At 28.1% G+C, this 25489-nt stretch overlaps 1 long non-coding RNA gene across 22 annotated transcripts; it reads left to right on the forward strand.

Annotated features, from left to right (window-relative positions):
* Window positions 1-1542: 1542 nt before the first annotated feature.
* Window positions 1543-12629, forward strand: LOC112535810. Of its 22 annotated transcripts, none has more exons than XR_007217452.1 (7): window positions 1543-3329; window positions 3798-4455; window positions 4584-6029; window positions 6359-8617; window positions 8856-8923; window positions 9091-9162; window positions 12456-12629. It is a non-coding gene; the product is annotated as an uncharacterized LOC112535810 (long non-coding RNA). The 22 variants fall into 22 exon arrangements; XR_007217458.1 differs by having other exon boundaries at window positions 6359-8454; window positions 8552-8617; window positions 8856-9162; XR_007217448.1 differs by having other exon boundaries at window positions 6359-8923.
* Window positions 12630-25489: the final 12860 nt, after the last annotated feature.

The raw sequence follows: 25489 nt of genomic DNA on the forward strand, positions 1-25489 counted from the left end.
TTTAAGATTAAGTTGAAACACCCAATAAGTTTACTATATGTAAAATATTTTTCACATTCAAATTAAACAGAAAAAAGAAAAAGAAAAAGAAAAACATTGTGGCAATTGTTATTAAATGCTTCAAGTTTTATCTTTTATCTTTTATCTTTTTTTAATCTAATTTCTCAAAAAAATTAATTTCTACCAAAAGATCAATTTAATCAAAAAAATATAACTGGTTAGGTTTTTAAATAAACAGACATATAGTAATATAAAAAAAGAAAAGAAAACCCAATCAATGATCTTAAGCTCCTCTCTCACTGTCGAGCTTTAATTAAAGCCAACATTCAAAATTTGAATATAAATAAGAAACCATATATGGAAAAAAAAGATAATCTCTTAGCCAATAATTTATTTTCGTGAATGAATTCAAAAGAAAAAGAAGAAAAAGAAGAATTTTATAGATGACGTCTGGGTGTAGTAATTTAATAAAATAAAAATGAGATAAAATATTTTAAATTTTATTTGAAAAATAAAATAAAATTGGGGTCAAGAAGAACTTAAGAATTGAAAATATGGAAATGTAAGAATTTTCACTTAAATATTCAATTCACCTTTCTTGCAATGTGTGTGGGTTGCAAATAATTGGTCAAGAGTTAATTTGGTATGAAATATTTAAGTTATGGGTTTATTTTTCAAAATATTTATTTTTGACTTTTCTTGTTCCCGCAACACAAGTTGAGGGCCAAAATGGCCTTGTCCAAATAAAATGCCGCTGACATATTATTCTTGTATTTGTAATGTGAAATCAGAAACTTTAGCTTTTAATTTTTTTAAAAGTCATTTACTCATATATTCTGTGGAATATTTCTATTATTTTTATATTTATTTAAAATAAATATGAAGTTTTTATTAAAATAAATTATATATATTCAATGTAATCAACAATAAATTGAATGTAAATCTCTTTAAATTATAATAATATTTTTCATTTAAAAATAGTAACCATATTTTTTATTTAAAAATATTTTATATATCGTATAAAATCATACATGAGATAATATAACAAAATATTAATATATTGACCTCAAAAAATTCTCTTTTCGTCCTATCCTATGAACTTTAAGGTGTATGAAGTTTCATATTAGCATTCATTCTACATAAGATTTTTATTATTTTGATTTTTTAAATATTATTAGTTGATATATTGATTTTGTTATATACATTAGTTATATAAAACATAATATTATATTTTATAATTAAAAATTATTACCTAATTAGTAAGTAATTTATTAATTAATACATTAACTATATTTAATAAGTAATAAATATAAAGTTTGTATAATGTATATGTTTATATATTAAAATTACTATATTTATGTAATAACATATTATATACACATGTAAATTTGTTACAAAAAGAAATTATATATATATAAAAGTTGAGATATTATTTTTTATTTAATCATATTTTATTTACAAATAAATTATTTGTCAAAAATATTAGTTGAATTTGTATCTACCCACTTCTTTTTTTCCTATTTCTTTTAAAAGAATGCAACGAATACTATTCCCACAATAGGAAAGAGCTTTTCAAATTTCTAAACCAAATAAGAACATAAGTGAGGGTATAACTTAATCTCAGCCTTCCATTCCAATCATCTCTCTAAATTCCCTTGTCCAGGTGAAGGGGTTCGCTTGGCTTCTTTATTTATAATTTCTGACTATGTGTTGTTCCAAGTTAGTGCCATGGTATGTTTGTTTGATTTTTCTGGAATTGATTTGTGAGGAATATAGGAATCTGAATTTTGATCTTTAATGAATAAACATCATGGTGTGGAGTCTGAAGAGCGATTAAGCGACTCCTTTTGTCTTATTGGTTTTCCAAAGATTTTTTCATTTCATATCATAATTCCAATGGAAATAGACTCTCTTTGAGATTCCAAGGGTTAAATGCTTTGACGTGAGGGATGTATTTGGGGTTTCAGCAGAAATTCTTTCCTTTATGGGTATGACAATAAGATTTTAGTGATCATCATTCTGTAGGGAGTTTCAATCCTGCCAATCATTTTTTTAGCTTTTTGAACACAAAGATTAGATCAGAAAATAAAATAATTGAATCTCAGTGTTTGCACCTTTCTCTGTTTTCCTTCTTATTTTGAAAATCCATTTAGTGGGTTGATTGTCAAGTATCTGTTTGGAGTTTTTTCTTTTTAGCTAATTCTTTTTAAAAATATATTTGTTCAGTAGATAGATTAAAGTTGGCCAGTCATCTTGATCAGTAGTTTGGTCTGTGTCTGCCAATTAGGTCTGGTTGAGAATAAAAAATTTCTTCTTACTCAACTCGTTTTTTTATGGACAGACATTTATGGGAAGGAACCTTGATAACATAGGTCTGTTTGGTCATGTACATGTGGTTCGACATTTATAGAAATGAATGTCAGGCTTTGCACGTTTAACTGATATTTCAACCATTATTTTTCTAGGGACGTATGGTTAGATATTAAAGAAGAACTCTTATTGGTGCCTAACTTTTTACTTCTAATTTCAGCTTAAAATAAAAAATTTAAATTTCAGTAAGTTTATTGGTTGCTATGCTGTTTTTTTCAATCAATTTGTTAAGAGAATGGTAAGGTGATGCTAGCTTTATTAGTTTCGTTTGTGGTTTTGATATTTTTGACTCAGTAATTATATGTTTTGTGATTTCTTCTTGCTTTTTTTGGAAACAATAGCTGTCGTTTATCTAGACTTGAAAAGAGTTCTTCTAGCATTCCAATAATCTCAGTGAGCAATCAGGAGAAAGGAGCCTTATGGTTATGTTCGTATGATGAGGGAGTTTCTCTACTACCTTATGTGTTTCTGTTTTAGTCAAGAGTATTAACTCCTAATAGATGTACAATAATTTAAGCTAGCTAAGTTGTATGTATTTGTAGGGTTCAACACTTTGAATGTTAAGTATTATTTTACATTGAAATATGATTCTTTTTTTTCTTAATCCTAACTGATTTGGAACTATGGAAGGCCGAGCTCTTTATGCTACTGCCTACTGATCTTATATCTTCCATTGTCACAAAAGTGTAGTATTATTGCATTGCTAATAGATATTAATATATTATTTTGGGTGATTGCTCTAGTGATTGGCTTTCAATGTTTTGCGCTTTTGGTTTTTGTTTCTCTACTTAATTATGATATTGCTGATACTTAGATAGTTGTAGCTGGATTAAGTTTAATTATTGAATTTGGTTCTAGTTTACTCTCTTTGTATTTTCTTCCTTGCAGGATTAGGTTTTAGTTTCTGGTTGGGCATTTTTGGCCAGGGTCAAACTTTCTCCTAACTTCATTTGGTTCTTGTAACGTACACAGCTTCTTATTTTCAACGTCAGCTTTTTTTAATATTTATGATACATGACTTAAAAGAAGGTGAATAGTGATAACTTTTTAAAGAGAGAAATAAGGTGAATAGTGATAACTTTCTAAAAGAGAGATATACTTTTCTTGTTTTGAAGTTCTAATCTTGTACTCTATAAATTACTGTGTGCCAAAGAAGGAAATGAAGTTCCTGTGGCTTGATCTTGATCTATATTTTAATAGTTTCTTGTTTCAATCCAAAATTTATTTCATGATCCACTTGGGATGAGTGAAATCAGGAAGTAAAATTACATGCATTTGCTTAATTTTGTCTTCTTTATTCTGCATAATCCAAAAATTGAGTTGTTTTTGGAAATGCTTTGTAGCTTTGATCAATAGTCAGAATCTTTTGAAGGTATACATATTGGTTGTACACTTGGTTTGACTTTCCTTTCTCCATCTTCCTGTAGTTCAACTCTATAGTTTTGATCAATATTCTTTTTGGGCTACAGCAAATAAATCCAATCATCAAAGCGTCCAATTGAGGGAAGTGAAAAAGAGCCTCAAGTGCCACAAGGGTAAATTACTCTGCTCTTTATTTGTATTCGATAATTTTTCTTTGCTTTTCGCCTTGAATATTATGGGTAAAATATATTTAATATTCCAATTGACCCAGTTTAGATAAAAATATAAAACAATTATCTTATATTTTACTAAAATATTTGCTAATAATTTTTTTTTTAAAATTCTTTTGGCATTTTGGCATATATTGGCTATTTTGTCTTTTGTATTACATGCTATGCATCATGCCATTTTAGCACACATTGGCTATCTTGTCCGCTCTCCAGCTTGGGTCTATTGCAATATAATGATGCTAATTTTGAAGGTTAGCTAGCTGTAAATTTTTATGTGATTTGTGTTTGTATTTGTGTTGTTGGACGCTTTAGTAAGAAGAACAAGAAATCGATTGCCTGTGGTTTATTTATTTATATCATATGTTTTAATTTCTTTTTTACTCGGAGTAGAGCTATTTTTGCACTCTTTTTTGGTTATAGAATCTCTAAATAAATCCAATCAAGAAAGCATCCAATATGAGAGAAGGGAAAAAGAGCCTCAAGCACCAAAATGGTAAATTATTTCATTTTTTATTTCTATTCGATAATCTGCTTTGCTTTGCATCTTAAATATTATGGGAAAATGTATTTAATAATCTTATTGGGTATAACAATAAGATTTTAGTGATCATCTTTCTGTAGGGAGTTCCAATCCTGCCAATCCTTTTTTTGGAGTTTTGAACACAAAGATTAGATCAGAAAACAAAATAATTGAATCTCAGCGTTTGCACCTTTCTCTCTTTTGCTTCTTATTTTGAAAATCCATTTCGTGGGTTGATTGTCAAGTATTGGTTTGGAGTCTTTTCTTTTTAGCTATTTTTTTAAATATCTTTGTTAAGTAGATAGATTAAAGTTGGCCAGTCATCTTGATTAGTAGTTTGTCTGTGTCTGCCAATTAGGTCTGGTTGAGAACAAAAAAATTCTTCTTACCCAACTCGTTTTTTTATGGACAGCAATTTATGGGAAGGAGCCTTGATAACATAGGTCTAGTTTGGTCATGTACATGTGGTTCGACATTTATGGAAATGATTGTCAGGCTTTGCACGTTTAACTGATATTTCAACCTATTATTTTTCTAGGGACGTATGGTTAGATATTCAAGAAGAACTCTTATTGGTGCCTAACTTTTTACTTCTAATTTCAGCTTAAAACAAAAAGTTTAAATTTCAGTAAGTTTTTTGGTTGCTATGCTGTTTTTTTCGATCAATTTGTTAGGAGAACGGTGAGGTGATGCTAGCTTTATTAGTTTCGTTTGTGGTTTTGATATTTTTGACTTAGTAATTATATGTTTTGTGATTTCTTCTTGCTTTTTTTGGAAACAACTGCTGTCGTTTATCTAGACTTGAAAAGAGTTCTTCTAGCATTCCAATAATCTCAGTAAGCAATCCGGAGAAAGGAGCCTTGTGGTTATGTTCTTATTATGAGGGAGTTTCTCTACTACCTTATGTGTTTCTGTTTTAGTCAAGAGTATTAACTCCTAATATTCTCACTAGAGAATGTACAATAATTTAAGCTAGCTAAGTTGTATGTATTTGTAGGGTTTAACACTTTGAATGTTTTAGGAAGTATTATTTTACATTGAAATATAATTTTTTTTTAATCCTGACTGATTTGGAACTATGGAAGGCTGAGATCTTCTTACCACATCTTTCAAGTATTGACTCCAGCCAGTGTTGTCATAGAGCATTAATCATGAGGGAGTTCTTTTTGCATTGAATAATGGGGTTTCTATTTTGAATATGATTGAATTAGATTGATCTAGGGAAGTTATGGGGTTTCTAATTCATTTGGTTCCTTACTTCCCATAAGTCCCTTTCTCTCATCAGGCTGTAGGTTAAAGTTTGGAAAATAAGCTTTTTTGGATGTCATTATCCATAATCTTCTATTTAATTAATACTCATAAGTAGTAGTGAATTTTGAGTATTGGCTTTTCTGAGATCCCACTAGCTTGTGGAGATATGGCTGCTAACATTGAAAATTGGTTCCGTTTTATAATTTTGTGAGATCATCAAAGCCACTGGAATAGTCACAAAGACTGCTTGGGCTGGGGCTGCCTATAACCTCCTGCTCTACATGTTGGCTAATCATGTATGTAATCTCATGTCAAATTTTGTATGCTAATATTTTGTTAATAGCTGGGCCATTGCATGCTGCAATGGTAGAAGTCTTGCTCAAGGGTAGATGAACAGTTTTAAGAGCAGCAGCCACTTTATGTGAAAATACTAAGGGCAAGACTCTCCCTAAATTTTGTTTTCCAGTATCCTTAATTCTTCAGTTGGAGCATGACGGGCTATCATTCTTCTATTTTAGATGATTTTGCATTACTATTTTGTCTACTTCTGTATAAAAATGCTTTTGGATCTGAGTAGTATTCTACTCTCAGGAGTCTTGCAATGATTAGCCTTCTGATCTTGTAGGTCTTAGGAGCCTCATGGTATCTGTTGTCAATTGAGCGTCAGGTGACGTACTGCAAGTATGCTTATAAACATGAAAGTGCAGTCTCTGTTACTTGGATTGTGGTACTTTGAACAAAGATGAAAGCAAACTATGAGGAAATAATACTCAGGTGTTTAATAGCTGTGATCCAAAAAACATTACTATTTTTTATTATGGGATATTTGCAAATGCTGTGACACAAAAGGTTGTCTCATATGACTTTCTTGAGAAGTATTTCTACTGGTTTTGGTAGGGCTTGCAGAATCTGAGGTACAAATTTATGAAAGTACCAAAAAAGTTAAATTCCATTACAAGTGATGACAAATGAAACTTTATCATCTTTATTTGCTTTTTGAATCAATACTTGGAAATTAATTGAAGCTTTTGGTCCCCCTCCCCCGTACTCATGCAAAGACTAAACATATGATTATCTTCATGACTCATAAATTGATAATCACTTTTTTTTTTGCAATGTAAAATAGCTCTGTTGTAAACTTATATACTTCATCAGCGTAGAATGCGTGAGTAGTGGTAAAAAGTATTTTATGAAGGTTGATTATAACCTTTAAACGGATATTTTTGCTTTTTATATTTTCAGTTCCATCGGCCAGGATTTGGAAACTGCATTTGCTACACTTATTTCCATCTTAGGTCTAGTTCTTTTTGCCCATTTAATTGGAAATATGCAGGTAATGTGGAAGTTTTGCTCCTTTTATCTGTTTTTGGCCTCCATAGGATTGCATATGTTGTTTCTCTGTAATAGCTGATATTTGTTATTCTAGGTTAAATATTTGGATGCAGTAGACCATCAAACAAATAATTTCAGTTTCTTTCCCAAGGTTAATAAAAAATATTGCTTTTGGTTTTAAAACCTAAAAGACCATTGATTTCACCTTTTCTTTTTTGTCACATGAAAATCAACTACCAAGTACTGCTTAGAAGTAGTGCATACTAGAAAGAACCTTATTGGAAAATGGGAATTTGAAGGTTAGTATGTGATCTTCATCATTACTAGTATAAACACTTGGATCTTCTAGAAGTTTGGCCTTTGTTACTTGCCCGTTCTTGGATCTATTTAAGAAAATTCAAGATGGCAGGTGTTACTAGTTAATTAAAGAATTTACTGCTGTATAAAGCGCCCCTCGGGTGATGTTGAAGTATAAAATGCTCTAGGAGTATAGGAGTTTTACTATGTATGTTATCTTTTCTTTTGTTTGATATATTGATAGTGTATTTTATCTGATATGTATTATACACATGGGATTAGAGAATGCTCTTTATGCTACTGCCTACTGATATTATATCTTCCATTGTCACAAAACTGTAGTTATTGCATTACTAATAGACATCAATATATTATTTTAGGTGATTGCTCTAGTGATTGGCTTTCAATGTTTTGTGCTTTTGGTTTTTGTTTCTCTACTTAATTATGATATTGCTGATGCTTAGATAGTTGTAGCTGGATTAAGTTTAATTATTGAATTTGGTTCTAGTTTACTCTCTCTGTATTTTCGTCCTTGCAGGATTAGGTTTTAGTTTCTAGTTGGGCATTTTTGGCCAAGGTCAAACTTTCTCCTAACTTCATTTGGTTCTTGTAACGTACATAGCTTCTTATTTTCAATGTCAGCTTTTTTTAATATTTATGATACATGACTTAAAGGAAGGTGAATAGTGATAACTTTTTAAAAGAGAGATATAAGGTGAATAGTGATAACTTTTTAAAGAGAGATATAAGGTGAATAGTGATAACTTTTTAAAAGAGAGATATACTTTTCTTGTTTTGAAGTTCTAATCTTGTACTCTATAAATTACCATGTGCCAAAGAAGGAAATGAAGTTCCTGTGGCTTGAGCTTGATCTATATTTTAATAGTTTCTTGTTTCAATCCAAAATTTGTTTCATGATCCACTTGGGATGAGTGAAATCAGGAAGTAAAATTGCATGCATTTGCTTAATTTTGTCTTCTTTATTTTGCATAACCCTTTGTGGAATCTGTTTAACCTTCTATAATTACTCTAAGATTGAGTTGTTTTTGGAAATGCTTTATAGCTTTGATCAATAGTCAGAATCTTCTAAAGGTACACATATTGGTGGTACACTTGGTTTGACTTTCCTTTCTCCATCTTCCTATAGTTAGACTCTATAGTTTTGATCAATATTCTTTATGGGTTACAGCAAATAAATCCAATCATCAAAGCGTCCAATTGAGAGAAGTGAAAAAGAGCCTGAAGTGCCACAATGGTATTTTACTCTGCTTTTTATTTGTATTCGATAATTTTGCTTTGCTTTGTGCTTTGAATATTATGGGTAAAATATATTTAATATTCCATTTGACCCAGTTTAGATAAAAATATAAAATAATTATCTTATATTTTACTAAAATGTTTGCTAATAATTTTAAAAAAAATTCTTTTGGCATTTTGGCATATATTGGCTATGTCGTCTTCTGTATTACATGCTATGCGTCATGGCATTTTAGCACACATTGGCTACCTTGTCCGCTCTCCAGCCTGGGTCAATTGCAGTATAATGATGCTAATTTTGAAGGTTAGCTAGCTGCAAATTTTTATGTGATTTGTGTTTGTATTTGTGTTGTTGGACGCTTTAGTAAAAAGAACAAGAAATCGATTGCCTATAATTTATTTATTTATATTATATGTTTTAATTTCCTTTTTACTGGGACAAGATATTTTTGCACTCTTTTTTGGTTATAGAAGCTCTAAATAAATCCATTCAAGAAAGCATCCAACCGAGAGAAGGGAGAAAGAGCCTCAAGTACCAAAATGGTAAATTATTTCACTTTTTATTTGTATTCGATAATCTGCTTTGCTTTGCATCTTAAATATTATGGGTAAAATGTATTTAATAATCTTTATTGACCCATTTTAGATAAAAATAAAAAAATAATTATCTTCCATTATATTAAAATAATATTAATGTTTGCCAATACTTTGTTATAAAAAGAAATTTAATAATGATTTTAAGATGGTAATGTAAATACAAAAATTTAAAATGTTAACATATAATGAAATATATTTTTCTTATATTCGATATAGACTTCTTGAAATGAAATAGAAGGAATTACACTTAAAATGAAGGGGCAAATACTATAAAATCAAATATAATTAATGATTGTTTAACGAAAATCCTGATAAAAGTGATTCTTAGTATAAAAATATAAGGTATTAAAGTATCTTTCCTAGGAGATAAGGTACCAATATATCTCTCTAATGAGTCTAGTTAAGGTACTAATGTATCTTCTGCTAGGATTAGACGAGGTATCAAAGTGCCTCTTCTTTAATATTTCTTTGCTATTTTAATTACAAGTTCATTTGTGGTCAGCCTTTTTGCTAACTTTATTTCTTCATAGTTACAGGTTTTGATAACATGGATTTAGGAAAATTCATTTAAAACTCCTGTTAGAATTAATTAGGATTATTATTTGTGTTACTTGATTAAAGGCTTTTAAAAGCCAGGGTTGTAATTCCCCTTAAGTGCTCCCTCATCCTTAATCTCTTTCTCGTTTTTCTTTATTCTTCTTTTCCTCCTTTTCTTTACATGTTTTTGTTTCCCGAATTAGGTTTTCACCTCGCATGTTTAAATAACTAAAATCAATTTAGCATTTTATATGTGATAGGCTTCGATGCTCAACTTGAAGTAAGTTAAGTTTATTAGTGTAATCCTCCCTTCCCTTAGGCTTATGTTCAACTTAAATGCTAAATAAAATGATTTTTAGATTTATGAAATAAAATTAGACTGTAATTTGGTCAGTTTCACATGTTAATAAAAACTTAAGTTATTAAAGTATCTTCCTCGGAACTAGATAAGTTACCAATATATCTCTCTAATGAGTCTAATTAAGGTTAGTGTATCTTTTGCTAGGATTAGACAAGGTATCAAATTACCTCCTTTAATATTTCACCTTAATATTTTATAGTAACTTTAATATTTTTCGGGTTATTACTCTTCGCCCCTTGTATTTCTCATATTATACTAGTTACTCTCTAATACTTAAAAATTATATTTCTTTCATCATTCTATTTTGTAATTATATACTAAAAATCGACTCTGTCTGAATTTTCATTAAACAATGTTATCTAAGTTTGGTTTTATACTATTTATCTTGATCTTTGATGTAATACATAAATTGCCTCTTGATCTTTGATGTAATACAAATTGCCTCCTGACCTCTGATGTAATATACAAATTTTTCTTAAAGTATATTTATTATACTAGAAATTTTTATTCTAATTTCTTTGTAAAATTCAAGAAGTTTGAGGGTCAAATTATATTTTTTATCAATTTAGTTTATTATTAATTGTATTGACTTTCAAAATTCAAGCGGACATTAGTGCAATAAATAAAATATAGGGGGTAATTTATATGTTACACCAAAAATCAAGAGGCAAATAGTATAATACCAAACCTAGTTAACGATTGTCTTATCGGAATTTTGACAAAAGGGTTTTTTTATTATAAAATTAGAAAACAAAAGGATAAAAAAATATAAATTTTAGATATTAAGGGATAAATATGGAAAAACATAAGGAGTATATAGCAATTACCCTAAATTTTTTTAGTTAGTTTAATGTTTATTTCTTATTTTTATTGCAAGTTTTTGTAATTAGTCTTTTTGCTAATTTTATTTCTTCATAGCTGTAGGTTTTGATAACATGAATTTAGAATGCTAAGTGAGTCATTTAAAACTCCTCTTAAAATTAATTAAGATTATTATTCGTGTTTTTTTTTCAAGGCTTTTAAAAGCCAGGATTGTAATTAATTTCCCTTAAGCATCCCCTATCATCCTTAATCTCTTTTTATCTTTGCTCTATTCTCCTTTTTCCCCTTTCTTTGTATGGTTTAGTTTCACTTTTTAGGTTTTCACCTTACATGTTTAAAGGAAAAAGTTAATTTAGCATTCTGCATGTGATCACTCCAATGTTCAACTTGAATTTAAGTCAAGGTTACGAGTGTAGTCTTTTCATGCCTTATGCTTATATTCACCTCAAATGCTAAAATAAAATTAGGGCATTTAGATTTTTAGAAAATAAAATTAGACTTTGACTTGGTCAGTCTCCCTTGTCAAGAAAAATTTAAGGTATTAAAATACTCCCCTAATACTAAATTTAAGGTATTATATACTAAAAATTTTAGCTGTTTAAAATTTTTATTGAATAATTATGAACCATATTTAAGCTTATACTATTTTCTCTCTAAATTTTTGTGTAATATATAAATTGTCCTTTATATTTAATCATTACACTAAAATCTTTGTCTCAAAAGTCAATATAATATAAGAATTAATTCCATAAAAAAACATAGTTTGATCTCATACTTCGGAGGAGAATTATAATTCTAGTATGAAAAACTTAATAATAAGAATAATATTTATTTTATTTTAATAATTTAGAGTTAAATTATATATATTTTTAATATTTTTCATAAATATAAGTATTTTTAAAATTATGGTAATCAAAGAACACTAGTTAATTATTTTTACATATATTAAAATTTATTTTTGCAGAAATTAGAAAATGAAGTTTTAATATAATTAATAAAATATAAGGGGCAATTTATATATTATACCAAAGTCAGAGGGCAAATAGTATAAAATCAAATTTAGTTAGCGATTTTTAATTGAAATTCTAAGGGAGGAGATTTTATTATATGATACAAAATAGATTGATGAAAAATATAATTTTTAAATATTAAGGGTTAAATAGTTTAATAATATGAAAATCACAAAAATATATAGTAAATACCTCTTATTTATAATAATAATAATAATAATAATAATAATAATAATAATAATAATAATAAATTAAATATTTGTAGAGATTTTATTGGTTTAAAATTTTTTTATTAATGTAATAACATAAGATTATTAAAAAAATTTATTAATTTATTTTTGGTATTATATAAATTTATACTATAGATAAAGTTAATATTATTATCTTTTAATATTACAACCATTGTCTGATTAAAAACTACAATATTTTACATTAATTTTAATATTTCTTTGCTATTAATTACAAGTTTATTCGTGCTTACTCTTTTTGCTAATTTTATTTCTTTATAGTTGCAGGTTTTGATAACATGGATTTAGGAATTCCAAATGAGTCATTTAAAATTTCTCTTAGAATTAATTATGATTGTTATTCGTGTTATTTGTTTTAAGACTTTTAAAAGTCAGGATTGTAATTAATTTTCCTTAAGCGCCCCCATCATCCTTAATCCCTTTCTAGTTTTGCTCTATTCTCCTTCCCCCCTTTCTTTGCATGGTTTAGTTTCACTTATTAGATTTTCACCTCACACGTTTAAAGGACAAAATCAAATTTGATTTTGCATGTGATCAACTCTAATGCTCAACTTGAAGTATCAATCTTACCAGTGTAATCTTCCCGTGCCTCATGCTTATGTTTACCTCAAATGCTAAAATAAAATTAGGCCATTTAGGTTTTTAGAAAATAACATTAGGACATTAAGATTTTTAGAAAATCAAAATTAGACTTTGATTTGGTCGGTCACACATGTTAAGAAATACTTAAGATATTAAAGTATCTCTCTCAGAACTAGATAAAAAAACTAATATTTCTCTCTAATGAGTCTAGTAAAAGTACTAATATATCTTCTGCTAGGATTTTGCGAGGTATATTTTAGGATTAAAAAAGTAATTTATTAAGTAATGAGAATTAATAAAATATAGTTTTAAATGTTACTTTTTAGAATTAGAATTACTTTCTTAATAAAAAGCTAATTTTATAGTTAATATGATTTTTAACAATATAATTAAAATACTATTTTCTAGGATTAGAGTTAGTATTTGTGACACCTGTAAAAAATGTCAGGCATACATTGTATGCAAAAGACTGATACATAACATGTTCCTTAACTACTAACTTTTAACTCACAAATTAATATGTATAACAAAACTATTTATATGAGTCATACATATCACACACCAAAAAGCACACAACATCAAATAGTATATACTCTTTTTTTTTATGTACACATAAAATGTTCCAGTTTTATACATGATGATAAAATCCACTAGACATATCACGTTCAAGAAAAACTGAGGGTGACCTCCTGCTGACCTATCTGACACAATGCTAGTGCGATATATGCAAATGTTTCGTCAAAACTAATTATAATTCTTCTAATCCTGAAAAAGAAATAATGCAGAGGAGTGAGCTTGCAACTTAGCCAAAGAATAACATAATTTCCTATGAAAAATAACACAATCAAGCATCAAATCATTCGATATTTAATTATGACTTTATAGTGTATGTATAAACATTGTCATAGTATTTTCTTTAGGATAACAATGAACTTGTGAATTATAATTTAATTTCATAACATATATATATATATATATATATATATTATTTTCATGGATTTCCATACGCACACAGCCAACCATAATCTTATAGGGAATTCCATATCGCACACAGCCTTGCCTCATTCACAAGTAGCATTGCGTCCTTACGATCATCCAACCATAATTCTTATATTTATATATATCATATACCACTCCATTTAAATAACTAATATCTCCATTATATATAAGAAACCATAATATACCTATGATATACTAAAAACATACCATATTTCAACATGGCAGATTTAATAGTGTGCATTTAAAAATACACCAAACATTCCACATTAGGAATTCCAAAACTGTATTCTCCAGATCAATAATATTATAAGTCTAGATTGATTTGAAACTGATTTTACATCAATTGGATGTGTATAGAAAGAGAAACATAAAAAATAATCCATCATGGTTGAGCTGTCAATAAAATTAAGCAACGGAAAGTATGATCCAGATTGACCATCAAAACAGCAAAATCAAGCTTCCTCTATTTCTCTAACATTTGTAAATTACCTCTCAAATTTTCTATAGCAATAAGTAGCACTTCATTTGGAGTTATAAAACTCCAGATATGGCTAAATCAAATATACTATTCACATGATAACAAGACACCTTAATTCACCAATCAACATTCATATATACAATCTCATTTCGAAAACAATCACCTATCAATACTATAATTAAAAATCACCATAAATAAAAATTAACATGTATTAATATATTATATATATTTCCCTTAATCAATCAATTAAACAAATAAATTATAATTATTTATTTTGTGTTATATTCACATAGAACATTAAGTTGTTCACTTACCTTTGTTGCTCCATTCCCTTTGCTTGAGCTTACTTGGGTGTCACCCTCATTCTAAATTTTTTTAGCTGAAATAGATCATAATTCACTTATTTTTTAAACACCCAAAGTTAATAGAATTTCATCTAGCATGATAATATAACTAAACTATCTACATATGTGTGGCTGCCAACTATGACAGAATTAATAGGGTGAATTTACAAATTCACCAAAACTTTTATACAACAAATTTCATGATTAAATTTTTCAGATCACTAACCTTATGTATCTAATATAATTTAAAACTGATTTTATTTCAATTAGAAGTGTGTAGAGAAATATCCTTATAAAACAATCCACCTTACTCAAACCAAAGATAGAAACTGAACAATAAAATGTATTCTCTTATAATACTAACATAGAGCCTGATTCAGATCAAGCTAAAATAAAAGTTTTAGATAACTCTTCAAAGTTTCTATATCATTAAAGAACACTCGATTTAAAGCTTCCTAGCTCAAAATATGGTCAAAACAATAAGACTGAAAAACTGGATCTTTAGAACTCGAATTCTATGTTTTCTAAACCCTAACTTAATTCAACAAAATATTAAAATTACTTACCAAATAAACCTCTACAGCCTCTGTAGATGAAGATTAAGATCTAAAATGGATTCTAAACCTCCAAATTCCACTTGAAAATTCAGTTTTCTTTTTTTTTTTTTTTTTTGAAGAAGAAGAAGAAGAAAGAAAGAAAGAAGAAGAAGAAGGAAGAAGAACTACCACCTTTTCTTTCTTCTTCCTCTTTTCTATCATATTAATTTTCTTTTTAGGTTTAATTAGCCCCTTTATTTTTGCCATTAATCAATACAATCCCTTAACTTTCTAATTCTTATTATGGACTTAATTATAACATTTATAATCTTCTTCTATTTAACATTAACATTAATACCATACATATCTCATGCATTTCTCATATCTATATGATATGCATGTTATAAAAATAAATGCAAATGCATTAGGTGGGCATTACAGTATTAATTATTATATATTCTATGTATTTTTCTATATCATAATGTCTAACTCTTAATATTTAAAAATTATATTTAGCATTTTTTATTTTCTAATTCTCTACTAAAAATTATTGCTATTTATAATTTTTGTTGAACAATTATTGACTAGGTTTGAGTTTATTCTATTTTCTCCCTGAGTTTTTATGTAATGTACAAATTCCCCTTTATATTTAATTATTGCACTAAAATCTCTTTCTGTCTCGAAAGACAATACAATTAAAGAATTAATTTCATTAAAAAATATAATTTTATTTTCAAACTTCTTATCGGAGTTATGATTCTACTATGAAAAAATTAATAATAAGAATAATATTTATTTTATTTTAATAATTTAAAGTTAAATTATATAAATTCTTAATATGTTCATAAATATAAGTACTTCTAGAATATTTACACTTTAATAGGATTTTAATTATTCTTGAAATTAGAGTAATCAAAGAACACTAGTTAACTATTTTTAGATATATTAAAATTAACTTTTGCAGAAATTAGAAAATAGAGTAGTATTATAATTAATAAACTATAAGGAGCAATTTGTATATTAAAGTGAAGTCAGAGCGCAAATAGTATAAAACCAAATTTAGTTAGTGATGTTCAAATGAAATTCTAATGGAATATATAGTAAATACCTCTTGGTTATAATATTTTTAATAATAATAACACTAAATTAAATATTTTAAAGATTTTATTGGTTTTAAAATTATTTCACTAATGTAATAACATAACATTATTGAGAAATATTTATTAATTGATTTTTAGTATTATATAAATTAATACTATAAATATATTTAATATTGTTATCTTTTAATACTACAATAATTGTCTAATTAGAAACCATAATATCTTATATTTACTTTAATTTTTTCAGTTACTTTAATATTTTTTTGCTAATTTAATTATAAGTTTATTTGTAGTTAGTTTTTTTGTTAATTTTATTTCTTCATAGTTGCAGGTTTTGATAACATGGATTTAGAAATCCTATGTGAGTCATTTAAAACTCCTTTTCGAATTAATTAAGATTATTATTAGTGTTATTTATTTTAAAGTTTTTAAAAGCTAGGATTGTAATTAATTCTTCATAAGCGCCAGATCATCCTTAATCACTTTCTAGTTTTGCTCTATTCTTCTATCCTCCCTTTCTTTGCATGCTCTAATTTAACGCTAATGGTTTTCACCTTAAGTGTTTAGAAGATAAAATTAATTTAGCATTTTACATGTGATAAGCTCTAATGCTCAACTTCACGTGTCTTATGCTTATGTTCACCTCAAATGTTAAAACAAAATTAGGGCATTTAGATTTAGAAAATAAAATTAGATTTTAATTTGGTCAATTTCACATGTTAAGAAAAACTTAATTTATTAAAGTATCTCTTCTAGGATTAGATAATATACCAATATATCTCTCTTATGAGTCTAGTCAAGGTACTAATATATTATCTGCTAATCAAAGTACCTTTTTCGTGTCACGACCCCATCTGTGGGCCCGTGACCGGCAGTAGGGAATGGGTAGGCGTAAGGCCACCGAATCCCGTAGTAAGCCTGACTCTCACTAACTCAATTAAATCTCATCTCAAACTAATACTATGTAAGCTACAAATTCTCTTAACATTAAATCTTACACAATTTAATCAGTTTGTCAAAAGAATTAGGCGAGACCTGAAACTACAGAAAATTACCACTGATACCTCTACTATTACTATTGCGGAGAATTTAAGATTTTTACAATTTGACATACTAAATCAAACACCACCCGATGATGAAGAAGTCGGGTTACTGAGTAAGAGTCGCGGGAAGATTAACGGTCACGAATCTGAAAAACAGTAAATGGAGACTGTCAGTCTCGAGAGTGAGTTAAAATCAAATAATCTAGAGACTATTACAGTTTTCACAAAAAATATTAGTTATTCGAATCAATATATCAAATCCTGAACATAAACACAAATCATAATATCATCATACTATAATAGAAAAATAAATAAATAAATAAAAATATATTTTTACTTTTACCGGACGAGTGGCTCAGTAGAACCCTAACCCCAAATTCTAGTAGCCTTTCGGCTCTCTTAATCCAACAGGTCTGGCGCCCAGAGAGCAAGCTCGATCAGGGTCCTTACCTCCAGTCTGAACACTTGAATTCCAACTAAGCTGGCACCCAGAGAGCATTACTCGATCAGGGACCTTAACTCCGACAAACAACTGAACTTAGCCCAGAGAGCAATGCTCGATCAAGGCAAACAAATCCATAATAATCTTATGTCCATGATCATTACCGGTGCGTACGCGGTCCTGATGTAACCCACCAGGTGGCATGTTCTACGAAAGCCACATTTCCCAAAACGCAATCATCACATTTAATAAATATCATTGTCTAATGAAATCATTCAACACATATTGAAATAAAGATTAAAAATTTAGGGTAAGGTAACGTGCAATTCGTCTGAAAAAATAATAATAATATTTATATTATTATAACGTTACTAATAATAATATTTATATTATTTTTAATAATTAATAATCAAGTAAAATTCTTTATATTGCGATACTAATAATCATATTAAGCATAAATTTCTAAAATAGTATATTAAATTCAGACTTAGCAATAGTGTAACGATTAAGTGACTTTAACTCACAGATTTGGCGACCTCCTAGCTCTGCTCCGGTACCTCGGTTGGAGCGAACCGAACAGACAGATCATCTAATCACGGAAAACAATTTATCAAAACGCGGAAACAATTAACCATTAATCTTAGGCCTAGATTCCTAGGACTGACTGTCTAAAAATCTCGACTCTGGAGAATTCTACCGAAAATTCGGCAGAACCTCCCCTACAACACGGACATTTACCCCCCCGTAAAACGGGTCCAGGACCTGCAAGAAAAACACTTCAAATATCCAACAATTCAAACAACGGGAGTCGGGTCCCCAGACTTCACTATTTTCCCAACTCCGCTACACAGCACAAAAAACAAGGGCAGGCAAACCGACAGATAATTATTTTTAACTCACAAATATCAAATACTCAACACAAAATAATAAGCACGAATTAAATCAAAGAATTTCTAAAAAATTAACAAGCCAGAGAAAATTACCGAAACGCTTGATCGCTCAGTCGACTTGCCTCCAACTGCCGGAGTCCGATCAATGATCCAAACACACCATCGGACTCGAAACAACGTGCTGATGATGATCTCCACTTTCGATTGTTCGATCCGACCCCCGATCGTCCTGAGAGATTTGCGAACAATCTCGGTCGTCGATTCGCAAACAGAGTCTGATCGCCACCAAACCAGTGCCATTGCGAAGCTTGAGCTGAGGAGAGTGGGGATACATCGTCCGATCGTCCATCCTCCGCCGGAGCTCGCCGAAAAAGTTAAAAAACGCGGCTGCCATCACTTCGCCGGAACTCCCTCCTCCGGCCACCAAAACCGACGTCGCCACCGCCAAAAGGAAGCTCTCTCCGAGAGGAGCCGATCGCCACCAAGATTGGACGGAAAGGCCGCCGAAAACCGTCGGAACGATCTTCGTAAGCTGCTGCCCCTTCTTTTTTTTTCCTCGTTGCTAACGCCGCCATTGTTGGACTCGCCGGTACGCCCTTCGATCGGCCCGACCAAGCTCTTCTCCGGCTGCCACGAGCGGCAGCGAGCCACCTACTTCTCTATCTCGATTTTTTCTTCTCTCTCCCCAACACTCTCTTCTCTTTTCTTCTTCTCCATATCGACTTTAGGCCCCTAACTTTCCTTTCTTACAATTAGGTCCCTCAACTTTCTAAATTACGACAATTTTACCATGTAGAATTTCTAATTAACCCCCAAACTTTTCTTTAGCCTTTTAATTAAGCCCCTAGCTAATTAATTTGGGCCAAATTAGAATTATTAAAATACACAATTACATAAATACCCCTGCCGACACATTTATTTATAAAAATACCAAACATCCAAATTTCCATTAAAACCTCATATTAATGAAATTACACTTTTAATCCTTATCCAAAAATAAATTTTCAATTTAGTATTAACACAATTAATTTAAATAATCAATTTGCTAAATATTTTCCAACTTAAAATTTAATACCACTAGTTAATTAAAATACCTATTTTTTCAAAATTCCTTTTATAAAAACACCCTTTACAATTTCTCCACAATTTTTCAATATATAATTTTATATATATATATATATGAGAACAAATATTGGACCGGGAAAAAAAAAAGGGAAAAAGTCTTTCTTGTTAAATCACGGAGCGACCAAGAAACTGTCTTTCATCCCTGCTCATATATATATACATTTGGAAAAAATTTGAATAACCAAAAATATAATTTATTCCTCAAATAATTTACTTAATTAATTTCTTAAAGATCCAACTAATTGGGTATAGAAAAATAACTCATTTAATTGTCTAATATTAAAATTTCCATTAAATCATTTCAAATTAAACCAAATAAAAATAAAATAAAACTATTTTAAATAAAAACTCATTTATTAATTATTATTAATATAATCATTATTAAGGAAAAAATTCCGGGTATTACATTAGTATATTTTAGGGTTAGAAAACTAACTTATTAAGTAATGAGAATGTTAAAAATCTAACTTTAAATGCTACTTTCTAGAATTATAATTATTTTTTTAATAGAAAGTTAATATGATTTTTAACAATATATTTAAGATACTATTTTCTAGAATTAGAGTTAGTACTAGTTATTATATATTCTCTATATTTTTCTATATCATAATGTTTACCTCTTAACATTTAAAAATTGTATTTGTCACCTTTTATTTTGTGGTTTTATACTTTAAAAATTTTATGTTTAGAATTTTTGTTGAACAATTATTAACTAGGTTCGAGTTTATACTATTTGCCTCAGAATCTTTGTGTAATGTACAAATTGCTTTTATATTTAATTTTTGCATTAAAATCTTTTTATCCCAAAGTCAATACAATCAAAGAATTAACTTCATAAGAAAATATAATTTGATCTTCAAACTTCTTATCAAAGTTATAATTGTAGTGTAATAAAATTAATAATAAGAATAATATTTATTTTATTTTAATAATTTTAAGTTAATTATATAAATTTTCAATAATTTCACAAATATGTAGTTTAAATTATTTTTATTCTACTGGAATTTAATTTTCTCGAAATTATATTAATTAAAGAACACTACTTAACTATTTATATATATATATATATATATATATATATTATTGCAGAAATTAGAAAATGGAGTTCTAGTATAATTAATAAACTATAAAGAGTAATTTATATATTACACCAAAAATCGGAGGGCAAATGATGTAAAATCAAATTTAGTTAGCGATGTTTAATTGAAATTCTAAAGGAGGCAGATTTTATTATAAAAACTAAAATAGAATAATAAAAATATAATTTTAAAATATTAATGGTTAAATAATGTAATATAGATAAATATATATAGTAAATACCTCTAATTTATAATATTTTAATAAAATAATAATAATAATAATAATAAATATTTTTAAAGACTTTATTGGTTTTAAAATTATTTCATTAATGTAATAACATAACATTACTAAAAAATATTTATTAATTGATTTTTTAGTATTATTAAAAATTAATACTATGATTATGTTTAATATTATTGTCTTTTAATACTACAATCATTGTCTAATTAGAAACCACAATATTTTACATTTACTTTAATTTTTTTCAGTTACTTTAATATTTCTTTGTTATTTTAATTACAATTTTATTTATATTTAATCTTTTTGCTAATTTTTTTCTTCATAGTTGCAGGTTTTAAAAATATGGATTTAGGAATCCTACAGTGAGTAATTTAAAGCTCCTCTTAGAATTAATTAGAACTATTATTTTTGTGTTATTTGTTTAAGACTTTTTAAAGCCAGTGTTGTAATTAATTCCCCTTAAGCGCCCCCTCATCCTTAATCCCTTTCTATTTATGCTCTATTTTTCTTTTGCTCCTTTTTTTTACATGGTTTAATTTCCCGCATTAGGTTTTCACCTCACATGTTTAAACAACTAAAATTAATTTAGCATTTTGTATATGATAGACTCCAATGCTCAACTTAAAATAAGTTAAGCTTATTAGTGTAATCTTCCATTCCTTATGCTTTTGTTCAGCTCAAGTGCTAAATAAAATGACTTTTAGATTTATGAAATAAAATTAGAATTTAATTTGGCTAGTTTCACATGTTAAGAAAAACTTAATGTATTAAAGTAATGAGTCTAGTCAAGGTACTATTGTATCTTCTGCTAGGATTAGACGAGGTATCAAAGTACCTCTTCTTTAATATTTCTTTGCTATTTTAATAACAAGTTTATTTGTGTTCAGTCTTTTTACTAACTTTATTTCTTTATAGTTGCATGTTTTAATAACATGGATTAAGAATCCTAAGTGATTCATTTAAAACTTCTCTTAGAATTAATTAGGATTATTATTTGTGTTATTTGATTTAAGGTTTTTAAAAGCCAGGATTGTAATTAATTCTCCTTAGGCGCCCCCTCATCCTTAATCTCTTTCTAGTTATGCTCTATTCTTTTTTTCTTCATTTTCTTTACATGGTTTAATTTTTCGCATTAGATTTTCACTTCACATGTTTAAACAACTAAAATCAATTTAGCATTTTGTACGTGGTAGGCTCCAATGCTCAATTTGAAGCAAGTTAAGTTTATTAGTGTAATCCTGCTATCCCTTATGCTTATGTTGAGCTCAAATACTGAATAAAATGACTTTTAGATTTATGAAATAAAATTAGACATTAATTTGGTTAGTATTACATGTTAAGAAAAACTTAAGGTATTAAAGTATCTCCCCTAGGACTAGATAAGTTACCAATATATCTTTCTAATGATTCTAATCAAGGTACTAATGTATCTTTTGCTAGGATTAGATGAGGTATTAAAGTACATCTTTCTTTGCTATTTTAATAACAAGTTCATTTGTGTTCAGTCTTTTTTATAACTTTATTTCTTCATAGTTATAGGTTTTAATAACATGGATATAAGAATCCTAAGTGATTCATTTAAAACTCCTCTTAGAATTAATTAGGATTATTATTTGTGTTATTTGATTTAAGGCTTTTAAAAGCCAGAGTTGTAATTAATTCCCCTTAGGCGCCCCCTCATCCTTAATCTCTTTATAGTTATGCTCTATTCTTTTTGTTTTCCTCATTTTCTTTACATGGATTAACTTCCCGCATTAAGTTTTCACCTCACATGTTTAAACAACTAAAATCAATTTAGTATTTTGTATGTGGTAGGCTCCAATGCTCAATTTGAAGTAAGTTAAGTTTATTAGTAATCCTGCTATCCCTTATGCTTATGTTGAGCTCAAATACTGAATAAAATGACTTTTAGATTTATGAAATAAAATTAGACATTAATTTGGTTAGTATTACATGTTAAGAAAAACTTAAGGTATTAAAGTATCTCCCCTAGGACTAGATAAGTTACCAATATATCTTTCTAATGATTCTAATCAAGGTACTAATGTATCTTTTGCTAGGATTAGATGAGGTATTAAAGTACATCTTTCTTTGCTATTTTAATAACAAGTTCATTTGTGTTCAGTCTTTTTTATAACTTTATTTCTTCATAGTTATAGGTTTTAATAACATGGATATAAGAATCCTAAGTGATTCATTTAAAACTCCTCTTAGAATTAATTAAGATTATTATTTGTGTTATTTGATTTAAGGCTTTTAAAAGCCAGAGTTGTAATTAATTCCCCTTAGGCGCCCCCTCATCCTTAATCTCTTTATAGTTATGCTCTATTCTTTTTGTTTTCCTCATTTTCTTTACATGGATTAACTTCCCGCATTAAGTTTTCACCTCACATGTTTAAACAACTAAAATCAATTTAGTATTTTGTATGTGGTAGGCTCCAATGCTCAATTTGAAGTAAGTTAAGTTTATTAGTAATCCTGCTATCCCTTATGCTTATGTTGAGCTCAAATGTTAAATAAAATGACTTTTAGATTTATGAAATAAAATTAGACATTAATTTAGTTAGTATCACATGTTAAGAGAAATTTAAAATATTAAAGTATCTCCCCTAGGACTAGATAAGGTACCAATATATCTTTCTAATGAATCTAATCAAGGTACTAATGTATCTTTTACTAGAATTAGATGAGGTATTAAAGTACATCTTCTTTAATATTTCTTTGCTCTTTTTAATTATAAGTTTCTTTGTGTTTAATCTTTTTACTAAGTCTATTTTCTCATAGTTGTAGGTTTTGATAATATAAATTTAGTAATCCTAAGTAATTCATTTAAAACTTCTTTTAGAATTAATTAGAATTATTATTTGTGGTATTTGATTTAAGGCTTTTAAAAGCCAGGGTTGTAATTGATTCTCGTTAAGCGCCCCCTCATCCTTAATTCCTTTCTAGTTTTCCTCTATTCTTCTCTTCCTTCTTTTCTTTACATGGTTTAATTCCCCGCAATAGTTTTTACCTTACATGTTTCAACAACTAAAATCAATTTAGCATTTTATATGTAATAGGCTTCAATGCTAAACTTGAATTAAATTAAGCTTATTAGCATAATCCTCATATCCCTTATACTTATGTTCAGCTCAAATGCTAAATAAAATGACTTTTAGATTTATGAAATAAAATGAGACTTTAATTTAGTCAGTTTCACATGTTAAGAAAAACTTAAGATATTAAAGTATCTCCCCTAGGAGATAAGGTACTAATATATCTCTCTAATGAGTATAGTTAAGGTACTAATATATCTTCTGCTAAGATTAGACCAGGTATTAGAGTACCTCTTTTTTTAATATTTATTTGCTATTTTATTTATAAGTTCATTTGTGTTTAATATTTTTACTAGCTTTATTTGCTCATAGTTGCAAGTTTTGATAACATGGATTTAGGAATCCTAAAAGATTCATTTAAAACACCTCTTAGAATTAATTAGGATTATTATTTGCGTTATTTGATTTAAGGCTTTTAAAAGCCAAGGTTATAATTAATTCTCCTTAAGCGTCCCCGCATCCTTAATCCTTTTCTAGTTTTCCTTTATTCTTCTTTTCATTCTTTTTTTTAGATGGTTTAATTCCGTGCATTAAGTTTTCACCTCACATGTTTAAACAACTAAAATCAATTTAGCATTTTGTATGTGATATGCTCAAATGCTCAACTTTTATTAGTATAATCTTTCCATCCCTTATGCTTATGTTCAGCTCAAATGCTAATTAAAAGGACTTTTAGATTTATGAAATAAAATAAGATTTTAATTTGGTCAGTTTCACATGTTAAGAAAAACTTAAGGTATTAAAGTATCTCCCCTAGGAGATAAGGTACCAATATATCTCTCTAATGAATCTAGTTAAGGTACTAATGTATCTTTTGCTAGGATTAGACGAGATATCAAAGTACCTTTTCTTTAATATTTCTTTGCTATTTTAATTACAAATTCATTTGTGTTCAGCCTTTTTGCTAACTTTGTTTCTTCATAGTTGCAGGTTTTCATAATATGGATTTTAAGAATTCTAATTGATTCATTTAAAACTCCTCTTAGAATTAATTAGGATTATTATTTGTGTTACTTAATTAAAGGCTTTTAAAAGCAAGGGTTGTAATTGATTCCTCTTAAGCGCCTCCTCATCCTAAAAATCGCCTTCGTCGGAATTTTCATTAAACAAGGTTACCTAGATTTGGTTTTATACTATTTGCCCCGATCTTTGATGTAATATATAAATTGATTCTTGATCTTGTATAATATACAAATTGTCTCTTAAAGTTTATTTATTATACTAGAAACCTTTATTCTAATTTCTTTGCAAAATTTAAGAAGTTCGAGGATCAAAATTATATTTTTATCAATTTAATTTATTATTAATTGCATTGACTTTCAAAACGCAATGGGACAT

The sequence above is a fragment of the Ricinus communis genome, chromosome 9 (genome assembly GCF_019578655.1).
Source record: "Ricinus communis isolate WT05 ecotype wild-type chromosome 9, ASM1957865v1, whole genome shotgun sequence".
NCBI classification, from domain to species: domain Eukaryota; kingdom Viridiplantae; phylum Streptophyta; class Magnoliopsida; order Malpighiales; family Euphorbiaceae; genus Ricinus; species Ricinus communis.